We start from the raw sequence: 22615 nt of genomic DNA on the forward strand, positions 1-22615 counted from the left end.
GCGTCTGCCTTCGGCTCAGGGCGTGATCCCGGCGTTATGGGATCGAGCCCCACATCAGGCTCCTCCGCTATGAGCCTGCTTCTTCCTCTCCCACTCCCCCTGCTTGTGTTCCCTCTCTCGCTGGCTGTCTCTATCTCTGTCGAATAAATAAATAAATAAAATCTTAAAAAAAAAAAACCACAATATCATTTACAATTGCTCAAAAAAGCAAAATACTTAGGTATATATTTAAAGTACATTTAAAATACATATGGGCTATGCATGCTGAAAACTATAACTTGCTGATAAAGTAAATCACAGATCTAATTAAATGGAGATACATCCTATATTGAGTTTGGCGACTCAACACAGTAAAAATGTTAATTCTGTTAGTTTTCTAACATGATTTTTTTTTGTAGCTATAGAAAAGATTATTCTAAAATTTATATGGAAAGGCGAAGAAAACAGATGAACTAAAATAATTTTGAAAAAAAAGAATACAGCAGAAGGAATCAATCTACTTGGTTTCAAGACTTACCATGTAGAAACAGAAAGATGAAGACTGTGTGATATTGGCGGAGAGAAAAACACATGGATCAATGTTAGAGTACCCAGAAATAGGCTCATACAAATATAATTTTTTTTACAAAGGTGCAAAAGCAGTTCAGTGGGGAAAACTGGCCTTCTCAACGAATGGCGCTGAGTAGTTGGGTATCCAAAAACAAAAGGCTGAACGTCCGCCTAATTACGTCTTACACAAAAGTCAACTCCAAAAGAATAATGGACTTAAGTGTAAAACATACAACTATAATTTTTTCAAACCATGGGAATTTAAAATAAGTTCCTAAACCTTTTTCAAAACATGGGAGAAATCTTTGGGACTTAGGGCTAGGCAAAGTTTTCTTAGACTTAACAACCCAAAGCTTGATCCGCAGAAGGAAAAATTGATATATTGGCCTTCCTCAAAATTAAAACCTTCTGCTCTTTGAGACAGCCTGTCATGAGGATGAAAATACAAGCTACGGACTTAGAGAAAATATTTGCAAACCAAATATCCAACAAAGGTCTAGTAAAATGAACAGCATAAAACAAACAATCCATCTAGAAAATAAGCAAAATATATGAAAAGACGTTTCACTGGAGTGTAAATACAGATGGCAAATCAGCACAAAAAAAGATGTTCCACAGCATTAGCCATCAGAGAAATGCGATGAGACTGCAGTGAGATCTCACTACACATCTACCAAAATGATAAAAATAAAAAAATAGTGACACCACCAAATGCTGGTGAGGATGTGAAAAAGTGGATCACAAATATATTCCTGATGGGAATGTAAAATGGTATAGCTACTCTGGAAAACAGTTTCAGTTTTTGTTTTTGTTTTAAACTAAACATGTAAGTACCATTTATCTAGCTGTTATACTCCTGGACGTTTATTCTGGAGAAATCAAACAAGTCTACGCACAAAAACCTGTACACAGATGGTTATCGCAGCTTTACTTCTAATAGCCAAAACCCAGAAACTGTCCAGCAGTCCTTCAACAGATGAAGGTTAAACAAACTGGTACAGCCACACTGTGGAATACTATTCAGCACTAAAAATTGGTGATACATGCCCTAACCTCGATGAATTTCCAGAGAATTACATTGTGTGGGGAAAAAAGCCGATCAGAATGCGTTACGTGCTTGGGGCGCCTGGGTGGCTCAGTCAGTTGAGCATCCGGCTCTTGATTTGGGCTCTGGTCATGATCTCGGGGTTGTGAGATTGAGCCCTGGAGTCTGGGTCCGCTCTGGGCGTGGAGCCTGCTTAGGATTCTCCCTCTCTGTCTTCCTCTGCCCCTCCCCCCACCACCACTTGTGCATGCATGCTCTCTCTAAAAAAAAGGGGGGGGCTACATGCTTTATGATTCCATGTACGTAGCATTCCTGAAATGAGCAAATTGTACAGATGAAGAACAGATTAGTGGTTGCTTGAGGTTAATGAAGGGGTGGGAATGTGAGAGCAGTGGGTGTGGCTATAAGAGGAACGGCATGAAGTTTTCATGTAGTGATGGAAATGTTTTGTATCTTGATTGTATCAATGTCAATATCCCCATTATGATATTGTACCATAGTTTTGCAAGATGTTATCATTGGAGGAAACTGGTAAAAAGTATAGGGGATGTCTCTATTATTTCTTACAATTGTGTGTGACTCTAAAATTATCTCAAAATAACAAGTTTAATTAAAAAAATATATATGATGAAGGAGGGGGAAAATTCTATGGGCTGCTTTATTCAAGCAGTTTTTTTAAAAGCCCAAAATAAGATGTATGGACACCATATGTGTCATTGATTAAACATTCTGGTAGAATTAAAAACAATGCCTAATAATCAAGTGGTTTTCAATCTTGGCTGCAATATTAGAATCACTTGGGGTGGGGATGGTGGGTAAAAAATACTGACTCCAAGGGCTTTCTCTTCCTTCCTCAACCAGAGTACTAATTTATTTAGTCTGCCTGGGATCAGTATCAGTATCAGTATCTGTTAAATAATTTTAAAGTCAAATTTCAAAAACACACAGAGGTAGAGAGAAACTATAATGAACTTTTTTGTACCTATCATTCCGGTTCAATAGTTATTAATATTTCCCCCAATCCTGTTATACCTATTGTCCTCTCCATCTTCTTTGGTTGCTGTTAGAGTATTTTAAAGCAAATTCCAGGCATAATTTTGGCTCTAATTCTTCAGTATGTATCTCTAACAGTAAGGGCCATGCTTGTGTGTATGCGTGTGTGTGTGTTTGTGTATACACACGTAATTCTGTTATCATACCTAATAAAATTAACAATAATTCCTTCTTAATATTATCTAATAACTAACCTCATGTTCAAATGTCCCTGACTGGCTCAAAATTGTCTTTCTATAATTGGATGGATTGAGTGATTGATTAGAATCAGGACCCAAACCAAATTCACATATTATATTTGGATGAGAGCTCTCTTAGGACTCTTTAACTTATAACAATTCCTCCTATTATTTTTCCCATTCATTTGTGGAAGAAATCAGGTCATTTGTAGAACTTTCCATCTTCTGCCCTATTGTTTATCATTGCTTATTACTTCCATGTGGGTATTTAACTCCTTCCTCAGCAGCAACATTTTATAAGCTCCTCAAGTGTCTTGATCACCTTTAATAATAACTGCACCCAAGCTTGTAAAACGCAAGCTCACCCTTTGGCTGCAAGTCGTTGAGCATGACCTGTTTCTTCCACTTGCCTTCGTTGTGTGACTCTGGCGATTCCGTACCTGTCAGACGGAAGGCACTTATGCAGGGTAATTATGCACAGCTTTGGAGGGGCTCCTGGTTTGTGTTTCCCTTGAAGTTGTTGTTCAGTTGGTCTTATTGCTTAGTCAATTTCTCTTCTTACCCTAAGCTCAGAATATTTTATTTTTGAAGGGAAACCTTTAAGATGAATGTGTGTGTGTGTGTGTGTGTGTGTGTGTGCGTGTGTGTGTAAGAGGACAAAATTTAGGGGAGAATAAATAGAAGTCAGCAGGAAGAGCAGCCAGGAGTCCAGCTAGATTCTGCCCAGAGAAGGTCCCTGCTCATTCTCTTTGCAACTCCAGCTTCGCCAACTCTGATTTTCTGGCACCTACTTCTGTTTCTGTAGACGCCTCCCTGCCCAGCCCCTCCTCCTCGCCATCCCTAGTCCGATCTGTTTCAACTTGTCAGCCCATGTGTCTTCCTTTCTTCATGACTACTCATCCCGACCCCCACTGCTCTTTACTTGTTCCAGTCCTCTTCCTAATTATCTCTACAGTTCCAAAGAAAAAGGGGGTGTCATATGTTTTTCATCCTTCTGATGTTATGCTTAAAATTACATTTTCTGGGGGGAAAACTTGAACTGATTGGACAAGGGAACATGATGTTTGAAATTTGGTGCCCCCTCCCCCTCAATTTTGGTTGTTTGGCGATGATACCTCCTTCTAGCAAATGTTGTTGGTGCTTTTCTAGATTCCCCAGAATATTATTGGGGCGCCTGGGTGGCTCAGTCGTTAAGCATCTGCCTTTGGCTCAGGGCGTGATCCTGGCGTTGTGGGATCGAGCCCCACATCAGGCTCCTTTGCTGGAAGCCTGCTTCTTCCTCTCCCACTCCCACTGCTTGTGTTCCCTCTCTTGCTGGCTGTCTCTCTCTCTGCCAAATAAATAAATAAAATAAAATAAAAGAATATTATAAATATATATTCATATACATATCAGCATGTGTGTGTATATATGTATATATATATATATATATATATATATATATATATATATATATATATACATATATACACATTATAGAGTAGAATTCATAGAGTGGTCTGGAGATGGAAGAAATAATTTCAAGTAAGAAAATATGCAAAGCTCTTCCAATTTATTTATTTATTTATTCCAATTTGTTCAAGATCTTTAGGAAATGATCTGAACCAAGTCGAAACCCCTAAAATTAGATACTGAGTATTCCTAAAGACCAATGAGGCTGGTAAAACAAGGAAAGTTTCAATATTTTACCTTTTATTATAAGATAGCAGGTAAAGAAACCCCTGAAAATTTTAGAAATTATAGGCCTATCAAAATATCTTTGTATGGAAAAATAGCTAAGAAAAGAAGATAAATTCTGGGGAATATGGTTCTGGGTTTTAAAGGCATTTTATTAAATAAGATGGCTTATATTTAATAAATTTTATCGGTCATATGCAGTATATTTTTCTGAGGGTCAGTCTTATTCACAGAGATGACTAAGCTTGGGTCTTGGCTCCATTATATATGGCACACCAGGTAACAAGGTGGGCAATTATGCTCTCAGGGGACTATAGCAAGTATGGACATGGGAACAAGTTCAGAGAGAACAAGGAAATCTTCCCTCAAGAGGAAGTGGTGGTGGTATGAGTGCGGGTCTCCTAGCTCCCTGACTCCCACAGTCATGACCTTTCCCAAGAGCTGGCCTCTGGCTTTGGCTCTAGGGCTGAAGGGCTAGTCACTCAACATCTATGGACCTTATTTCTGAAATGAAAATAACATTAGCATCACCTTTATCTAGGATACTCTGTGGGGTAGGACATTAAAGACGATACCACTGGCTCCCATGTCTAGAATACGCCACTGTATCCAATATCTAGTTGCTTCCTAGTAGAGCGATATCCCACATAGAGCTCATTATGGCATTCTTAGCCAGGCAACTCACCAATTTCTTGGCCTTCTGATTTCAGACATACTCCTGAAATTCTTCAAGTCTAGTTTCTAACTCCTGGAAGGCTGTTGTTGTAAGAACAGGATGCATTTAAACTAGTTGCACTCCACTCTCAGAGCGAGTCTCTCATCTTCTACCACAAGTCCAGGCAGAAACTAAAATGACAAGGTGATGAAAAGGTTTCCAGTGATTCCATCTCCTACAAAAATCTCTGCATTATTTACTTCAAAGGATTTTATCTGTCACCACTTTTAGGAGTTTCTTGGTAAAACTATTCTAACATCCTTTCCAATGGGACTCTGTTTTTGGGAGAGCTACTTTGGCTCTTTTTCTACCAGATCTGAAACTTATGTCTCCAAAGTCTTGGCTGAGTTAAAATGCCAATTCTTTGTTAAACATAAAAACAATATGTCTTTAATTTTAAAGTCACTCCCCTTAAAATACTTACTGACTACAAAGAGGATGGAGACTGGCAGACATTGCTTTCCTTGTGTGATGAAAGTGCACATCCCCAGTAATGGGACAAATTGAAACTGTGGACCACTGATGGGATGCCGTGATGGGAACACAGTATCGCTTCTGTGATATTCTTGCCAAATATACATAACCTGAATTTAATTATGAGAGAAATCAGACAAACCCAGACTGAGGAATCTTTTATAAAATACCTGATCTGTCATCTTCAAAGGTGTCAAGGCCATGAAAGTCAAAGACTTTCAGACTGAAGAACGTTCCAGACTAAAGAAGACTAAGGAGATATGATGACAAAAAGCAATGTGTGCTTCTGAACACACTCCCTTTGCTGTCAAAAACATTAGAAAAATTGGTGAAATTTTCATGGGGTCTGAGGATTAGGTGGCAGTCATGTATCACTTGATTGCCTGCTTTGAATGGTTATATCGTGGTTATGGAGGAGAATGTTCTTGTCCTTTTTCAGAGGGGATAGGGCATCAGATTAAGAACTCACTCTCAAACAATCTAGGGGAAGAAGTTATTCGTACTGTACTTGCAACTTTTCTGTAAGTTTGTGATTGTTTCAAAATCTAAAAACTGTTTTTAAAAGTATGTCTTACATATGAGGGAACTAGAAAAGAACGTTTGTAGGGTTTTTTGTTTTTTGGTTTTTTGGGGTTTGGGGGGACCAACTGGCCCAGAAAAGGGTCTTCTTTGCTAACATATCTTTTTCAGAGGTGACATAATACTGCTCTAAGCTTAAAGCACTGTCTTCAAAGATGGGCTCAGCATTGAAATTAAGCAGACAGCTGTGAAAAAGAATTCACAGCTGTGGGAAGTACTGGCCCTGGCTAAAAAAAAAAAAAATAATAATAATAAATAACCTCACATGGCTTTTATTTGTTATTTCAAACCTAAGCCTGGTTCAGGAACCACAAAATATGTGGCGTCTCCACTGTCATGCTGGACTGCTAGGAGCTGCTCACTAATTAATGTCCTCTTCACTTTACCATAGTTCTCTCTGCTGAAGGGTTTGGAGAGAGAGAGAGAGAGAGAGAGAGAGAGGTTGAGAGAGAGAGAGAGAGAAACTGTGTTCCTTTGACTTCACCCTTCGCAACAAAGCACTACCTCTTCCTAATAAGGCTGTCCACACTCTCAGACAGAATTAGCCACATAATGCAATTCAAGTTCTCTGTGCATGGAATGTCAGACAGCAAGACAAACATCTATTTATATGTTTAGTGATAATGATGCTTATCTATTATTTAATAATTTCTCTTACATTTTACAAAAAAGGCTATGTTCTTGGTAATGATCTTGGCTTGCATCATTCCCAACCAAACAAGGGGAATGTGCAAGTTACCAAGACGCTGCCTGATTACAGCTGGGTTTCCAACTTTGCCCATTTTTACCGTTTTAAAGCTGAATATAACAAACAGTTAATGAGTCAGGCATAATCTAAAGGTGGTGGTAGCAAAGAATGCGTTTAATTTGGCCAGAGGCCTAGAACTAAGTCTCTTTTCTCCTGAGAGTCACATTTTATTATGTTTGAGGTGCATTCCCTTTCTGGTTTGTCCCAAACTAAATTGAGAATGGAATGCGCTCCAGTACAAACAGAATCCAGCTTGACAATAAAACCAGGGCTGGGCTTGCCGGTAATATATTGAAGTGTTATCATCAACAATCTTTCTGGAGGAGAAGGAAAAAGTCAGTGTCATTGTTGATGTGTGTGAAAACTAGGGGTTGCTCAAGGCCACCGATCCGTCCCTTCTCCTCCCAGCATCCTTCCCTCCTGCCATACATGGGGAACATGTGTGTGAGAAGACACCCCATACCTACCCGTCCTTGTGGAGGGCTTTGCTTTGGAGATGGGTACACTCTCGAAGGGCAACCCTTGGGGGTGAGGGGTGGATACAGGGAGCAGTGGAGGTAAGAAGTGGTGGGGATGGGAAAAGATAAAAATCCAAGCAATCCGTGCTAGGGAAAGTCTTCTGAAGGGGTCATTGGAAGGATTTGAGAGAGATTCTTTGGATCCAAAGATTCTGGGCAAAGAACAAGTTTGTTTTTCCTTTCCTTAAAAGAGACAGGTGTCTTGGGAGGACTTTGGCTTGGGAAAAAAGTCTTTTTCTAACTCTGAGTCATACAAAGAGCATTTATTCACTAGGCCAGGTGGGAGATGTCCCAGAAGAAAGCAATAAAACACTGAGGTGAAGAAGCCTCCGTGGTCCAGCCGGCATGGAATGCTGTGAAGAAAACTAACTCGGGCAGCAGGCCCCTGACCAGATTCCCTTGAGATTAGCTGAAGTCGTGACCACAAGAGAAGACTTTGAAGACTGTGACTCAGTTTCCCCACCTGTAAAGTGACTGACTTGTTTAGGGTCTTTCTTGGATCCGTATTTCCTGACTCTGGTCATTGTGAAGACCCAGCACAGCAAAAGGAAGATGCCATATCTTGCGGAGCCATGCTCAAGAACCACCTCCCACAGCTCTGAAATGGGGAGAAACAGGGTTCACAAAACCCAGCTGATACTGTAAGAGGCCAAGACTCAACACCAGCCCTGGCTTCAACTGTTGCTTCAGAAGCTCGTCTTCGTGGGTGGGAACTCCAGCTCGAATCCCACTTGCTTTGAGACAAAACTCTGCGGTCCCCTAAATATTAAAGCTACAAAGAAGATGCGGCTTCTAATAATGGGTACCACCTGCTGAACCCTTACTAAGCACTTTCTTTTTTAACCCATGTGTCCTCTCTATAAATTTGATCTTCAGTTTCACAGATGAGGAGACAAGGGCATAAAAGGCTTGGGCACCTTGTGCTAGGTCATGCAGCTGGTAAGCTGGGGGCTATGATCTGAACCCTAACAGACAACTGCTGTCCAAACTGCTCCCACCCCCACCTCTCACAACTTGGTGACATCTCTTTTTGTTGTCTTATCAATACTCTTTTGCTTAACCCATCAATGTGAACAACACTGACACTACAATAAAATGAACCCCTTGGTAAGGAGCAGCAGCCCTACGTGATCTGTCCCTGGCCACCATGCCTGGTGTCCCCTTGCTCTGCTGTCCATCTGCATGCGATAGTCCATATGTGAGGAGTTACTTGACTTCTCTGAGTGGACCATGCTTCCTCCCTGCTTTGTTTCTTTTGCCTCATAACCAACTCACTGCCATATCCAGTTAGCAAATTCCTGATCAGACCTCAAGTCTCACGAGGGTGACACCTTCTAGTTAGACATTTATGACCCTTCCAGGCAGAATGAATCATTCCCTTCTGTGTTCCTCTCTCTTCTCTTTGAAACGTGTACATTTTTGTGTCACGGGTCTGAGTCCATGGTAGCAGAACTGCCTGCTTACACCACATCTGTTTCCCCACTGAACTGGGAGACCCATTGCATCTTATTGAGTTTTGTGCTCCCAGTGCCTAGCACATGGTGGGCTTTCAATAAATATTTGCTGGATTGAATCATATTACATATGGTAACTTCCGATATGTGTATCTTCCCAAGGCAAAATTTAGCACATAAATCCTTGGAAAGCAGATAGGATTCCCCCTGGAGTATATGAACTAGAGCTGGGAGTTTTGCTAATGTTATGTAAGTATTTGTTAGGCAGTTGAATAAATGAACAGATACTTTGTAGAAAAGCTTTGATGTGAAATGAGTAAAAGCGAAATCTTGATCCAGTTATCAGGAGAAACACCCAATTTTCTGGATATTACCCACAGAAGTAGCCAATGAGGGTAAAAATGGTGGACAGTGAGGAACTTATAATTTCAGAAACAGAGCAACTAAAAGGGTCAAGCAGGGAACATTGTTCTTTAGATTAAGAAGAGACTTGATAATACAACATTAATTGATATCTTGTTCAATGAGAAATCTGTCTCCAATTTTTATTTTCGTCTCAAGGTTACACTGTTTACAGCAAACCAAAACTGCTCTGGTGCATAGTGCCATTGACTAATCTTTCCACTAAATGCCAAAAAAAGAAAATGCTTCTGGCAGTCTATAAAGACAAACCCATCTTCTTTGTTACTTTTTTATTTTCTCTTTGTCCAGTTACTTGTAAATAGTTTTATGGGTCTACAGAATGCAGGGTGATGAGATTTCTGACCATGAGAAAGGAGTTTCACAATCTATAATATAAATCTTGGAAAGTTATGCTAAACCACGGAGGAAATGTTTAAACAATGACAGATTCCCTTTTTATCTTTTTTTTTAAAGGATTTAAATTTCTTTTCAGTAATTCTTATTTCCCATGGTAAAATTTTATTGTAGACCCCAACTTAATCTCATCACTCCCTAAAAACACCTCAGCCTCAAAGGTGGCCTCAAAATTTGGATGGAGATTGTTGTTGCCTTTGTTTTTAGGTAGCAACTACCTCTATGTCCCCTTATTTCCTTCTTCTTTACTTCAAAAGACACAGTCTTTGAGGGGAATAAACGAGCAAATCTAAAGTGTGTTTAAAACATGTTCTTAATTGTTTCTGTATGTCTTTCTGGAAAGAAGGACTTTTCCAGAGAAGGAATAGTCACGAACATTACTGGTAGATAGAGTCCATCTGGAAAAGTGCATGAAAATCACATAGTTTTAGTCCTGGCAGGGGTTGATGATCTGGCCCTACTTTTGCAGATGAGGAAACTGAGGCCTTTTAAGCATCTTGGGGAGCTCCCGGGTGCCGGCTGAATGGGTCCCACAGTCCAGGTTTCCAATGCGTAGCGGGTGCAACTGTTCACAACCCCACGGTATGCTAAAGTCTGCTATTGACTGTGACTCTGAAGGAGATTGTTGGTTTAGGAAAATTCCAACACCAGGGAGCATTCTCTGTTCAAGAAAATGCCAGGTAATAAATCTACTTACAAGCACATGTGCTGTTCAATGGCAGGAAATGGAGAGTAAGTAGCACAGCAGTGAGGCCAGTCATGGGAGAGCACCTGAGGTTAAAAAAAAAAAAAAAAAAGAGAGAGAGACTGTTAATGGAGATTTTTGGAATCCTAACACAAATGATACCCCTTAAGGACAAATAACCCATCAGTAAAAAACATGATGGACTCTCCAGGTCTTAGAACTCATAGAAAAGGGACCAAATAAATTAGTCATAAAGTCAGAAGGGAATGAGAGAAATTTGGAAATAGATGCAAGGTGGCTAAAGAATTCTCATGTTAGACCTGAACGGTGTGAGTTTAGATATTTCATTACAATGAAAGGGTTGAGTTAGAAATGGGTAATGTGCAAGTGGGCAGAAAAGTTAAGGTACGTGTTCCAGGTACGATAAGGCAGAGATGAGAAGGCCCACATATCAGATGTGAGAAGTGTGGTATTGGGGACCCTCTGGAAGGCACCGGCCAGATGGAGACAAAAAATTTCTTGCACAGAAAGTACTTTCCTGTGTCGCTAGACGACCCATCTCAGCTGTCCCAGAGATATCCCCATGGAAAACGGACTAGAGGACAATTCAGTAACACGTAACGAAGTTTAAAATGTGTAGAGCCTTGATCCAGCAACTCAACCCCAAGGATTTAATCTACAGATATCCTTACGAATACACACCAAGTACCCGCATAAGCGTGTATCCCGGTACTATTTGTAATTACAAACGGGGAAACGATGTGAATGTCCATCAGCAGGGACTGGTCAAGTAAGGAAGGTCTGTATGAAGGGAAGGAGATAGAGATTCATGTGAGCTGCTATGCAATGCATAACGTGTTACCTGTCATGTGAAAAACAGGGCATGTGCTTATGTGTGCATAAAAACTTTTCAGAAGGATACATAAAGATCTGCTGCCTCTGGTTACCTCAAAGTCGCAGGAAATCAATAATAGTGACAATAATACCATCTGTTTTTCTATAAAGCTAATGTATGGCCTTTACCTGAATTAACAGATACAATCCTCACCGCACTTCTCCGGGGTAGGTATTGTGCTCTCTGTATTTCGGACAAGGAAACTGAGGTACGGGTAACTTCAGTAATTTGCCTACAGTCACCCAGGCCGCAGTGGAGGCGCTGGGTCTGAACCCAGGCAGTTTGCTGCGGTCTGTATTCTGAATCTTAAACTAAAACATTTATTTTTCATTGTATATCTTGCTTAACTGTTTGAATTCTTTTGTTACCATATTTACCGGGGTTTTTTTCTGTTAAAAAACAAAACAAAACCAACAACCAATTAAAAAAGAGGCTGGTTGGCTCTTCATCCCTTCCTGTCATTAGAAGCCCAGAAGAGTCTTTAGGTGGAAGGCCCATAGGAGGGGGGCAGCAGTGCCGGCAGGGGTCCAGCTGCGGGAGGCCTGCAGGGTAGGGTGTCTGCCCTGCACCGCTGTGGCATGGAGGGCACGCACCTCCACGGGGAGTACCTCGCCTATCTACAGGCAGCAGTTCATTTCTTTGATTACAACTCTCCACATTGAGGGAAGGTTTACTGTTTTTAACCCTGCTGCAGAATATGCAAAAGTTTGCCTCACGTAGCTAATTTCATTGACTTTTGGCTCTTCTGTCATGTTTTCGATGGTCGTAAACACTTTTTCCCTGCAGAGGGGTGGGGGCATTTGACCTTCCCATGCCAAGCAATGATTCTGAGGGAGCTGACTCCGAGAGAGACTCCTGTTGCACTTCCGTTGCAGGGAAGGTAGTGAACTCGGTCAACCAGCCTGACGTCCGAGTAAAAGCAGGAACGGCTGCCCTGGTGATGAGTGACATGACCACACACACTGCCATGCTCCAGGTGCACCGAGCCACACAGGGAACATGGCGTCTGCCTAGCCATCCATTTTTCCCTCTGGTTCAATATATTCTAAAGCTGAATGCAAAATCTGCTTGAAATGTTATGATAAAATACCAGAAAGTTTATATTTGCACTGTGACTTCTGTGGATGCCCCTGAGCTTTGGAGATAACTTCACTGGCTTTCGGGTAGGGGTAGGCTGGTGGAAATTCCTGAAAAATACTCCCAGCGTGTTTGTTGGTGGGATTAAGGATGATAGGGTGGGAAAGTCAGAAAGAGCAAAGAGTCAAGCTCATGGAAAGTGAGGTGACAGGTAGGCTGGGCTCAGCTCCCTTGGAGCTTTGTGGGTCATAGCACAGAGTTAGGACTTCCTCCTCATCGCAATGGGAGCTGCAAGAGGGTCTTAGCAGATCACTGATAGGATCTGATATATGTTTCCTGAAAGGTCACTCTGGTGGCTGTGGGGGAGGGACAGTTGGGGAAAGAGTGGAATCAGAGCCGATGGGAGGCTGTGGGATATTCCAGGTGAAAGACTCCAGTGGCTACAATGACAAGAGCTGGGTTTGGGATGGTGAGAAGCAGACGGGCGTGGATTGGGTTTTGGAGTAGAGCCATTAGGATTTGCTGATATGGGAGAATGAAGTAAAAAGGAACCAAGGAAGACAACTGGGCATATGGAGGTACCACTTACTCAAGACCAGGAAGACTCTGGAAGGGCCAAGTGTAGGGAAGGAAAAGGAGGAAAAAGTTTGTTCTGTTTGGGTTTTACTCAGTTTAAGATGCCTATTTGACATTCAAGAAGAAATGTCAGATATGCAGCTGAGAAGATTAGAGCTAGAGACAAGATGTGAGAGAGAGAGAAAGAGAGATTAGAATTATGCATGGCTACATATAACCAACCATCCCAAGCATCAGTGGCTCAAACAATGACAAGGCTTATTTCTCTCCCACTTAGCTGTCATCTGGAGGGGGCATGTCAGGGCTGCTATGGGGCCCCACAGTGCCATGAAGGACCCAGACACCTATCTTCCTGCTTCATCACACTCAGCATGTGGCTGCTCTCCTCAAGGCCATCCATGGTCTAGGATGAGCTGTGGACCTCTCCCCATTAACTCCACACTCTAGGTAGCAGGGAGAGTGGGGGAAGGCACAAGGCTGCGCCTTCAGTTGACTCGGTGCCCTTTGAGGAGACTTCCTCACATCCCCCCTTGCATCTTATTATCCAGAACTTAATTACATGGCTGCAGGGGAATGTGGGAAACGTAACCTTTTTATAGGTGCATCACCTCCCTTAATAACATCTATCACTAGGCTTCTAGATAATGGGTGGAGTCTCTGCTATAGAATGATCAGTGTGTAAATGGTATTTATGGCCGAGGTGTTGGATAATGACATGGTCAGAGAGAGGAGGTAGCATAAGCCACTGCAAATGCTTCCAGAACATGGAAACATGAAACACAGGAGCTTGGCTTGGCTTGAATCAATCTTTCTGTGTCTTATTCCTTGAGCCTTATGTTGTTAAGACTTCTTATTTCCCCTTCTCCTGTTGACCCACTTTACACTTACACAATTTTGTTGTGTTTTGTACACTCTTTTAAGAAGCCTTTCTAGAACAAGGCAGTGAGCGTGCCAATAAACAAATCTTCAACTCCCCTGCCTCTGGAAGAACAGGGAAAGAAGGCAAAAGAAATAGAGAAAGAGAGGGAGAGGGATGGAAGGAAAAGGCGCCACGTGGGGAGCAAAGTGAGTGGCTGAGACTTTCCCTGGGTGGAAGGGAAAGTGTCTATTGGATGGCGTCTATTTCGATGTGTCACCTGGACAGACTGGAACCCGGATTCAGACTCTCAGAGCTTCTCTTCAGCCAACTGCTTCCTGGGATCTGTCCAGAGAGATGATCAGGGAATAGCATTTGACTAGGAGTAATGGTTATGTGGGCAGCTGTTGTTGGCAAAGGACGTGCATATTTTTCTTGATTAGCTGTGACCAGTGGTTTGTGTCTTACAGAAGAACCTCTTAATAATGGAAACAGAGGAGAGCTCTACGTGTGTAATTATACGAAGAACCTTGTGATTCCAGCCGTGGCAATGATCTGTGCTCCAGACCTCCTCCTCCTCCACTCTCATTGATGGTGGCTGAAACTGACAGTCCAGGGTCCAGGTTGGTGCCTAGAATGACTCCAGAGGTATATATAAAGTTAGGACACACTCTGAAATCCAAGAAAGATGTAGGAAGCGCAAAGCTTTATTTGACATATATAGTGCCTTCCTCGAATCTTGCCTCATGGCCATCGTTAGTAAGTTCTGCAAACAAAGGATCCTGTTTTGATTCCATGACTTTGGGGGCAGAACAAGTCACTCCAATTGCACCGGGGCCTGGGGAACCCACTGAAGCCAGAATAACTAACAGATTGTAATAGTAGTAGTGGGCTGCTGGAGCTGGAACCAGAAAGCATACTGGAAATCGGGGAAATTCACTCTTTTTAAGCCTCTCACTACTTTCTCCAAGGCAACGATAGAGGGGCCACTACCAGGAGCATGTGGGTCCATATGGTCCTGCTGTGCAATTGTCAAATGGCATCCTTTGCTCCAGCAGGTGTGGCCCCCAGGCCCAGGCTCAGGTCAGTGTCCTTGTCGTGAGGGCAACCTTGGCTCCTACCTGCTTCACATATCCTACCTGCCACAGGTTGGGGCTGTCCCAGTGTATCAGGCCTTCAGAGTGGCAGACTCTGAGACAGAGGCCAGCGTGTAGAATGTTTATGGGAGATCAACCCCCGTGGATGGGAGGGGGCAGATATGGGCAGAAGGAGAAGTCAAGCTGCAATGAAGCTCCATTGTCACCTTTGGCCCAACCCACAGGGAGCTACAATGGTTCTCTAGAATTGGACCAACGTGATCAGGCTTGTGGACCTCCTGTATGGATCAGCCACGGGATGTGGGCTACCCTGGAAAGGGTGTGATTTTGGGTGAGGCCACTCTCTCTGCAGCCGAGGCGATCCCCGAAGTGGCTGACAGCTGCTGCTCAGCTACCAGCACTCCCAGCAGCAGGATGACAGGTCCTTCATAGAAGAAGGACCTAGAAGGCCCATCACAGTACCTATCACCTCAAGCTATTCTTTAATATCCTATTTTTTTCTTCAAGACTGTCTTTTATACTAAGTTTAGTCAGGGTTCAGCACTATCCCAATGTATGAGGGGCAGGAAAAGAAAAACTTTCCTGCAAATTGTCTTAGGCCTTGGGCTCCCTTGGAAAAGACTTGCCTTACTATGATATTCAGAGAAAGCTGTTTTTATTCCAGTCCTTTTGGACCTTTCAATTCTGACCCCAAATTAAGCATACTGCTAAAAGAAATGTTTTGGGACTCCCAGAAAGGGTCAGAAAGGACAGGAGTTCACTGGGTCCACTGGGGCTGGCTTTTGCAAGGGAAGGCCCTCCCTGTGGGGTATCTATGGGCACCTCTAGTGAATCAACCACTGTCTTAGTTGCCCACATCTGCTCTGAGATAGTCATGCTGGGAAATTCTCACAGGAACCTCATATTCGGCCTTGGGGAGAAAGCCCAGTGAGAGACCCAAGAAAGAAGTTGGTGACGGGGCTCTGAAGGGAGATGTGGTACCCATTGCTTTATTCCAGGTGGCTAGGGGGAGGATCCCTGGAAATATAGGTGAGGGATGAGGCAGGGAGTTCTCACGGTGAAGAGTTCTATTTCCGGGGTGAGACTCCCTGGTCAACCTCTGGCCTTGCTACGTATTAGCTCTGTGGCCTTGCAAAAGTTACTTAATCACCCCATACCTCAGTTTCCCCAACTGTGAAATAAGGAGTAATAACAGGTCCCACCTCATAGGTGCCTGTCAGGATGAACACACGTGAATCACTTAGTAAAGCACCCAACACGGAGTACGCCCAGGAGATGTAGCTCCAAGAAGATGGAAAGCAAGAAGGATCCTGCCAGTTTGGAGGTCAAGTCAAGGCCAGTTCCTCCTACACACAGCAGTCTTTATTGGAAGAAAGCTGCCCATGGATTCAACCTCAAACAGAAAGTTCTGGGAAGTTTTCAGATGCTTTAATGCGATTGTTTATCTAGTTAGAAGTGATCCATAAGGCAAGTTTTGCTCTAATAAACAGAGCAATTTGCAAGGAGTTTTGGTTTTTATTCTTGGAAAAAAGTGTCACAGATGCTACAGAGAAGAAAACAGTGATCTGTACCCTGAGTCAAGGACACTAAATGGTAAACCTGAAAGACTCAGCCTCAAAATTGCTTTTTTATTAAATTACTTTCTTAAAGTTTGTTTTTAAGCAGTATTTAACCAACCAATCTGAGCAGGAACAGAACTCCTGCAAACATAAGAGATGGGATTTTCATACAGTAAAAAGAGAGCATAGCTTAGTAGTTAAGAGCTGTTCTCTTGAATTCAGCTGCCTGGGTCTGTTCCCAGCTTGGCCTGATACCAGCTGTGTGATCTTGGGCAAGCTACCTAACCTCTCTGAGCCTCTGTGTGTCCCAAATATGAAATGAGATGCTAAGAATAGAATCTCACACATAGCTTGTGGTAAGACTGGAAGAGGGCTGTGTGTGCAAAGTGCTGATCAGAATAAACCGTCATGAATTAGTAATGTTATTCTAGTAGTAATACATAGGACAAAAAGCAGAACAAACACAAGGACTTTTTAAAAACTCCATTTGCACTCTGTATTAGGAGGTATCAGAAATGCAATGCTGCAGTAACAAAATCCTCCGTATCTCAGTGGCATAGGAGACAGAGACTGAAAGAGATTGGGGGGGAGAGAGAGGAAGAGAGACACAGAAAGAGATTTCCCTGCCATCCCTCACATCTAGCACACCCTGGCGGTGGGCAGAGGTATCTCTTGGTAGCTCCAGGTGCGGCAGAGGAAAGGGGAGGCGGAGAAGCAGGCACTGCCTCGCAAATGCTTCCACCCCGAAGTGACACGGGCCTCTTCTGCTCATATTCCAGCAGCCAGAGCAAGTCCTCTCTCCCTATGAAACCTCAGGGGCGTCACAGCACGCACCAAGCACCGTGCACCCAGGAACACTCACCAAGCTCCCCCTGCAGCATTGCAGTTCAGCAGGAGTGAGACACGAGTCCCCCTCGGACAGAGGACACCAGTGTCTGTAAGAGATTCTCACAGGCTCTCCCAGTTCACTCTTCTGTCCCAGCAAGCATCTGTGTGGTCTTGTAAACACTTTTTTTTAACAGGTATTTATGCCTATAAAGTCATACATTAGCTTTATAAACTATTCAATAGGTAACATGTTTAGTGATATTCTAGAATTCTAATTTTTTACTGTAGTTTTGGTCACTATAGGATCTTTCCTACTAGAAATCGTAAAAGAAAATGCTGAGAAGTCAATGCCAACAGCTTCTAATTTAATATTTAAAGCCAAGCGTAAACCTAGATACTCTAACAATTAGCTCTCAGTATCACTTTTACTTTTGAAAAGACTCATCTTAAATCCCCTTAATTTTTAGGTTTTACATTATGAAAATATCAAACACACTCGAAAGTCTTGTGGAAGGTCCCACTTTCTCAGTTTGTCTGTTTCCTTTCTTGGGTGTTATTTACTTTCTCCTAGGCTAGTCTTTCCTGCCTAGGGAAGTTGGCTTGAGAAGCTTGACTTGGTCTGGATGCACCTGTCTTGTAACTTTCATAGGCTGGCGGTTCACGTGGCGTCTCATCAGCAGGTGCCCAATGCCATTTGTCCACCTAGGGTGATGTGCAATCAAGCGACAAGGGCAGATGGCAATGACCCGAGTCTTCCACTGTCAAGTTCCTCACCAGTCCTTCATCTTGGGCGACTGTAGTCGGAGCAATCATTTCCTTAGAGGTTGCAACAGGCTGTTTTTAAAAAGTCATTACCTTTTCACATTTATTAGATTCCTGCCATAAAGTGATTTTCCCTCATCAATGAGGGCTATTTCATTATCCTCCAATATAGTTCATACAAGAAAGGCTGGATAGGGGTTTAACTCTTTCCCTTTAAGTGCTCATTTTCAAAGTAAGGATTTGGTGCCCTACCTAACTCCAGTGGTATCTAAAGAGTTTTGTTTGTTTTGTTTAGTTGGTGTTTTTTTTTTTTTTTTTGGCTTCTTTAGTGGGGGATGACAGACTGTCTCTCAATAATGATGATGATGAACTCTTGGGTTTTGTTAATGTATTCAATGTGTTTCAAGCAACTGTATTCACTAATCTTTTTTATTCTTATATGGCTCCATCTTTGGCCCATGGGACTTCTTTCATGTTGGCTCCTATAGCCTTTTCATAGGACCCAAAGTCTCTGCTATCTGATTACAGCACACGACGTCTCAGCTCCTCTTGTAGGTTTCCTGCCTAGACTTGGAGGTGGCCATTCCTCCAAAGAGCCCTGCTTCCTTCTAGTGTGTCTACTGATTACATTTTAAGACACACAATACACGTCTCTTTCTGTTCATCAGCCTGAACGTGAAAGATAGCATCTATTCCTACACAACCCCTCCCCAAAGCTTTCCACACAGTGGCTGTACTTTATCCCAAAGGACCGGAATAGACGATGTGTTGTGGTCCCCTCATAAAGCCCTATTGCATTCCAAATGCGTAAATAATTTTATTCTCAGCATTTCCCTGATGCAGCTGTGAGTCTGAGAGCTAACAGATACTGTGAGATGTAAACTAAGGCATAAGGTAATCTAAGAGAGATGTGGGGGTCCATGTCATGGGACGTTGGAGGTCAAGGGAGCAGGAGACGCAGGTGAGGGCACCAACACGTAAGGTGGCCACAGTTCTCACCCTGAACACGTGTGCTGCCCTGAGGGACTGTCCCCTTTCTCTGGGAACATCACTCTCCTGGAAAGAGACAACACAGCTTCTAGAAGGATTCCCTAGGGAGCAGGGGAGGAGAAAGGGAACCCCTGACTGAGATCAGCTGAATACACCCAAACCACCAATGGGGAAACGGACGCCAGAGACAGACCTTGTTGGGTCCACAGCCACCGGGAACCAGTGACTTGGGAGACCCGTTACACTTCAGAAGACAGATGAGCTGATCCAATGAATGAACAAGGGAACATTCATGCCAAGCTCCCTTGAATCCGAGTAAGGGAAAATGTGCACAAATTATAAATATCAACTAACTGTCAGTTAAGTTCTTGAATCACTGGCAACCTGGAATTCAGAGGAGAGCTCTTCTGAAATGTGGCATTGACCTTCGAGACAGGCAAGGCAAGACAAGGATTGGATTTAACCCTTCGGGCCCTCTAATGGCGCAGCAGATGATCTTCCAGAGCAAGGCAACGCTGATCGCTTCTCCTCTCCAACTTGGCGCTGGGAGGGGGAGAATCCCCCAGTCTGCAGCAGCACACGCGTGGAGAAGGAGGATTGAGAGGCTGGCTAAATTTATGCGCTGGGCTGGGGTCCATGTGCCGAGCCTCATGGTTCAATTAGCAGAGCTCGCCTTCGTAAACCACGTGGCCCGCGGCACGGTGGATTTGAGTCTCTGCCACCCACATCAGTTTTGTCCGGGCAGTCACTGCTCAGTGTTCTGCGAGCCATTGCCCTCGCTTAAGACCATACAAGGTTAGGGTTTGTGTCTACTTCGTTTCCAAGCTTCAGCTCACTAGGTCCTGCAGGATTTCACATACAATTCAAAGGAACCCAGAGTTCTGCTGCTCCCGGGAGAAGAAATGTGAATGCATAAAACCTGTGGTTGACAGAGGGGAGAAACGGACCGGGAGACGCTCTGAACTCTCTCGGCGAGTTTATCCAGGTGGGCTTTGCAACATACTGTGCTCCGAAATTCCCTGTTCAGGCAAAGCCCAGCTATTTTCAACAGACAGAAAGTTGGCAGACAGCCCTGCCCCCATACCCCTCCCCCCCATGACAGGCCTGTTGACGTCCTGTTACGCCTGCTTATGACAGTCTGTTTTCTGAGGGCACAGAAACAAGCCTGAGATGGTTTTGAGATAAGCACGCTCGGGGCATGCTGGCTTCCAAGCAGAGCGTCTGTGATCGCGGTGCTGCTCCTGGGGACTGAAATCCAAGGAGAAAGCAGCCCCCACAAACCTCTTGGGGGTGGGGGTGGATTTTGAGCACAAGGCTGAGCATTTATGTTTCCGCCACCTGTCCCCATCTCCCTCCTCCTTCCCCTGTTCAGTCCCTCCTCCCAGGAAAATAACCTCCAAGTCTGAGCAGGGCCAGTGTCCAGTAGGTTAACACTGGTCGAATGCCAGAGTGAAGGGGACTACAGAGACCGTGGACGTGGCAAAGAGATCTCACATGGGGGTCTCTTCAGGCAGGGGGCCCCATCCCTACGTTGTCCTGTCAGGAATATACTTTTGAAGACAACCGGGAAACATTTTCATTTTACAAGAGGAAGACACACTTTCAGCTGGTAGAAGGCCTCCACTCCTCCATCACTAAGAAATTACAAGCATGTGGAGAAAACAGCTGTAGGGAGACTTCCTAACTAGACTCCTTGACCTTGCTTTGTCCCCATGCGAGAGGCAAGTCGCAGCTGCGGCAGCTGGCACACTTGCCTGCCATGTAAATGCCCCAGTGGCCCTGCATTCTATTCTGGAAGCTTCCAGAAGGATCCAGGGGACCTGAGGAATGTGGAAGGAATGTCAAGGCTTGCTTCAAACTCCTTTGGAAGGTCAGTGAGGTAGGAATGTGAGGCCCAGCACAAACCCAGCTCTTCACAGCCTTGCCTTTTTGTTGCCAATCTTGTTTTCCGGCCCCCGCCTGGGCTGGAGGCAGAAGTAAGTGCCGGTGGCCATTGGCCTGTCCGAACACTTGCTTCTCAGGGCCCAAGACTGCACCCCTTAGTAACGTGCTCGGGAGACCCAGTCTGGGACACACATGGGGCAGGGCCCGTGCGTGCTCAGCAGGATTCTGGCCTCATCTCCTGCACTCATCTCTTCTCTCTCCTGGCCTGATCCATGTGGACCGCTTCTCCTCCAACCTGTACCCCTTCTTCCATTTTGCTGCCTTCCCCTCTCTCAGTTCCTGTTCTTTTCTCCTTTCCTCTCTCTACCTGTGATTTTTTCAGCCGACACCACCTTTACCTCCCAGGCCACTTAACCAGCTCACTGAGCGCCTACTGTATACCAGGACTGTTCCCAACGCTGCCCTGGGAATAAGACAGAAAGATCTCAGACCTCCAAAATGGACATGGTGGGGAGATGGTGGGACAGGCTGTCCACAAGGAAGCAGAGAGGTGGATATGGTGATTTGGGGACTGAGAGATGCTGTGAAGCAGATAAATGAGAGAAATGGACACTGGAACACTGTTTCAGCCAGTTTGGTCATGGAAGGATGTTTTTGAGAAGGTGACATATACCTCAGACTTGAACATTAAAAAGGAGAATATTGTGTGAAGATTTGAGAGAAGGTATGCAAGTGCAAATGTCCTGAGGCAGCAGGGAGCACAGTGTATCTGAGCCAGGGTGGCTGGAGCTGTGGGCCTAGAGTTACAGAGGAAGAAAATTAATTTTAAAAAGTTGTAATCTGGAGTGCCTGGGTGGCTCAATTGGTTAAGCGTCCGACTCTTGATTTCGGCTCAGGTCACGATCTCAGGGTTCTGACGTGGAGTCCTGGGTGAGTGTGGAGCCTGCTTAGGATTCTCTCTCTCCCTCTTCCTCTGCCCCTCCGCCCCACTCGCACACGTGCATGTGTGTGCTCTTTCTCTGTCTCTAAAAAAAAAATAAATAAATGAAAAGTTGTAATCTGCAGGCAAGGGTTTGGGGTTGATTCTGGTTGTGTTCGGATGATACTGACAGTTTTTAAACAGGTGAGTGGTGAAGTAATGTTCGTGACTTAGGAAGCTTCTGTCTGGGCAGAGAGGCAGGACTGGTGGCCGGGGGTAGCCCTGAGCTAATGGGCACCGAGATCACTAGTGTAGCAGAAGCGGAGCTGACCAGAGGTCAGATTCACGATACATTTGGGAATTGGATTGGATAAGGCAAAGAGATGAAGAGGTGAGATTTTCGGTTTGTTTCTCCCCTCTCCTCTTCCTTCCCAATGGACTGGTGCCACATACTGCGCTTAGTGGGTCTGAGCTGGGGAGAAATCAAAAGATGTATCTTAGCCACGGCCACAGCCACAGCCAACTTGTACGGAAACTTGGTGCATATTAGAAAGGGCACTCCTTGTAGAGGAAGGTACCTCTTGCACAGTGCAGATGGACAGAGCCCACTCCAGAGCCCAGGCCTTAGCAAACCTGACATGGGCAGGATTTCAGACCCTCTTGCCCCCCCCGGCGGGCTG

General features: G+C 44.1%; 1 long non-coding RNA gene across 1 annotated transcript in view; it reads left to right on the top strand.

The window, feature by feature from the left end:
• Positions 1–22080, top strand: part of LOC113244244 (uncharacterized) — a 28169-nt gene extending 6089 nt beyond the window's left edge. Inside the window, exons 2-3 of the long non-coding RNA XR_006408159.3 lie at positions 14367–14519; positions 16203–22080. This is a non-coding gene — a long non-coding RNA (uncharacterized LOC113244244). The remainder of the gene's footprint in view (positions 1–14366; positions 14520–16202) is intronic.
• Positions 22081–22615: the final 535 nt, after the last annotated feature.

Source organism: Ursus arctos, unplaced genomic scaffold (genome assembly GCF_023065955.2).
Source record: "Ursus arctos isolate Adak ecotype North America unplaced genomic scaffold, UrsArc2.0 scaffold_30, whole genome shotgun sequence".
Taxonomy (NCBI): domain Eukaryota; kingdom Metazoa; phylum Chordata; class Mammalia; order Carnivora; family Ursidae; genus Ursus; species Ursus arctos.